Source organism: Lactuca saligna, chromosome 3, assembly GCF_052625555.1.
Source record: "Lactuca saligna cultivar CGN05327 chromosome 3, ASM5262555v1, whole genome shotgun sequence".
NCBI classification, from domain to species: Eukaryota; Viridiplantae; Streptophyta; class Magnoliopsida; order Asterales; family Asteraceae; genus Lactuca; species Lactuca saligna.
In genome coordinates, this window is record NC_136419.1 from 149,131,014 (window position 1) to 149,134,374 (window position 3,361).

The window sequence follows — 3,361 nt, forward strand, 5'->3', positions numbered from 1 at the left end:
TCAAAATTCATGTCTAAAGTGTTCCAAGTCCATTTCATGAAGTCTTTAATCCATATCTAAAGTCTAGTTGTGGTTTAGAAGGGTTTTGTTGCTCAAAAACCCTCTTTAAATGAGTTTACGGCCTAGGATAGTTCTAGGGTTGTAAACACATGATAATGGTCCTAATCCATAGATTAAACTCGAATTTGAAGGCTAAAGAGGTTACAAAACAAGCTAGGGAAGGTACCTTGGAGATTAGAAGCCTTAAACTTGAGATTTGGACCCTTAAACTTGGATTTAGGAGAGAGGTTAGAGAGAGAGTAGAGAGAGGAAGAAAAAGCTTCAAATGGATGTTTAAACACGTTTAAATAGGTCCCAAAACTTGTACATGGTGGAATTCTACCCGATACCGATGTTAAACGGGGCTTTAGGTCTCACCCGATTAAGTTTTCGTAACTCAACGGGGACGTTTCTAAAATTTCTAAATTATTCAATTTGGGCGAATTTCCCGAGTTCCTAACAGGTTTGGACACTCATTAGTATCAATTAAACATATAAGTTTAATTAGTTTAACCCAAAAACGACATTGGAACGAATCGATATACGGCGAGTTATACGGGTAGAATGGGTTTTCGGCGATGAACTTCGGGTTGTTACAGTATAACCATATTTACTCAACTTAAGTAAATCATGACGAATAGTCTCCTTGATCTTTTGTGGTGGACTTGACTAGTGCACAAGAATGTTTACTCGATCCCTTAGTCCTTTCCTGATTCACATAAGGAATTAGTCTTAATTTCCAAGATGAAAGTTCTCATTCATCATACTATACAACTTGCATGATTCCAAGTTTCGGTCCAATTGAACCTTGGGTGATGAGAATCTTTCCATATTTGGTAATATTAGACACTACCACAACCGAAAGAATCAAATCCATTTTTCCAAGATTGCTATCAATGGAATCTTATAAGCAACAACTTTTCACAAATGCCATTGTAAGGATACTTAAAATAAATAAAATCAAAACCTTTTTCTTTTATTTTAAAGGTTTGCGGAAAAACTTATCCTTACAATCCATATGGAAACCTTGTTGTTATCAACTCCTAAGTAATATAAATATCATAACTCTTAAGTAATAGCCCAAAATTATGATCACCGAACCATGCGATTGAAATCCATCTTCGCAATCAGAATCAACATGTACTTAATAGAGTTAGACAATGGACTTTACCTGAAGTAGAGCCAAACTTATTGACTTTAACATCCTTAGGTAAATTTGGCAGCTTCGCAACCAATACCCCTTCCTTTGGCAATAGTTACCTATGGACCGTTGATAATGGGACTATCTCAGACTTAGCCTCTCTCTTTACCATTTGGTCAACCGAGTTGACTATGGCCGATCCCTTTCCATTGGGAAGAGAGAGCTTTACTTGATACCCAATGTCATTATTGTCAATGTCTATAGGTTTTAGGGAGTTGATCTTAGCAAATAGATAATATCATTAAGGGTCTTACCCTAAAGCCCATTAAATTATTCTAGTCCATTTGCTTGTTATTGGATGGCCTATTAATAACCCAATTACCAAATCCCAAAAGAAAGGCCCAATTTAAGGCCTGAGTGAGATTAGGGTTTTCACATGAAATGATGATTAGGGTTAAGCGTTTATTACTTAACCCATTAGGGACTTAATCCATTAAGTCCAATATTACCTTAGGTTAATTTTCCAATGATCATTAATTAATATTTTAACTCTACTAAATAATTCTCGTGCGTGTCTCGATCAATCCCTAAAATTAGGGTTTGAAGACATTAGGGTTTTAAGACATTAGGGTTTTCCAAACCCTAATTAGGTTTTCCTACCCAATACTAGCCCATTAGTCATTTGTTTGGGCTTTTAGGTCACTTTGTGCCTCATTGGGCCTATTAGGGTTTTATTAGGTCAATTAGGGTTTCCTTGGGCCCATTATGGCTTCATTGGGCCCACTAGGGTTTCATGCATCCCAAACAAATCAAACACAGCAAGGCAAAGCACACCGCACCCGACATGGCAGCCGGTGGTGGTAGGAGGCAGAAGCTACCTCCTTATGGTGGTGGTTTGAGTTTTTCTTTTCATTATTTCATTTTTTTTACAATGTACAATGATAAACCCCAAAGAACACACACATACTAATACAACACACACACAACCACCTTATGGTGGCCGACGGTGGTATATGGTGGCAGCCACCACCTCACAGTGGTGGTGGCCTTTTCTTAGCTTTCCGACCAAGCAGAACATACACCCACACTAAGGCTTGAGAACGGTCCTTGCCACCCAGCTGGTGGCTCACAACGACAACAATGACAACACACACGACGGAAAAGGCGTTGTACCGGTGGATTACGGTGACAACCACCATGGCTGGCTGCCATGGAGGTTCTTCATGACTCTTACTCGACGGAAACCACGCACACACACAATCCCATCGCAAACCATGAGCCATAGTCACTAAAACAAGATGAAATACCGAGAACAAACCCATCTCAACCGCTTAAGAGGAAGGTGGCAACCGAAGCACCAAAGAAAACGACCACTCAAAGCTGTGATGGCGACGGGCACAGCTGGGGTATATCATCGTTGAAATAAAAAGGGAATTGCAAAGTGACAGTAGCGACAATCTCGTCAACGGCTTCGCGCTTCCGACTTCCAATATGACGATTTCCTCCGGAGAAGGAATGGTTTTTTGTCGGCATTTGATATCGTCGGTATAGCAGCAAGAGAGGTCAGCTTCATCGACGACAATGGTCCATCAGCGGCTTTGGTTGATCAGAACTAAGGTGGTGGCGGCTGGAAACGAAGGTGGCTGCTGCGAGATACCTTAGGTTTAGGATTTATGTTGTCATTTATATGGGTGCTAAGGGAAGGTGACGAGTCTTATTTCCTGCTCATAATCATACTTAACCCATTATACACCAGACAACTTGAACTATGTGGCCATAATACCATGAATAATCCCAGCCTTCCCATGCATAATCCCATCACACGCTTCTAATAACTAGATGAACACTTCCTGAGTCCCATGGAAACCAACAGCCCCTAATGTTTCCTGATTTCCGATTAATGATGACTGACTAATTGAACAAATTAAATCAGTCCTGGCTTGGCCGAGCACTTCCATTTGTCATCATCAAATCATCGAGGGGCCCATATATATCGCTTTTATCTCGAAGGTTAAAGGAATGGATAAACTTCGACTCATATGGCTTGTTCTAGTACTTGTTGAATCATACACAAAGGCACGTTTTATAACACCGAGTTACCGAATGCGTTTTCGTGAAATCAATGTACAACCAACTCATAGTAACAACTCATATCTCTAGGTTTTAAGAATATAAGATATT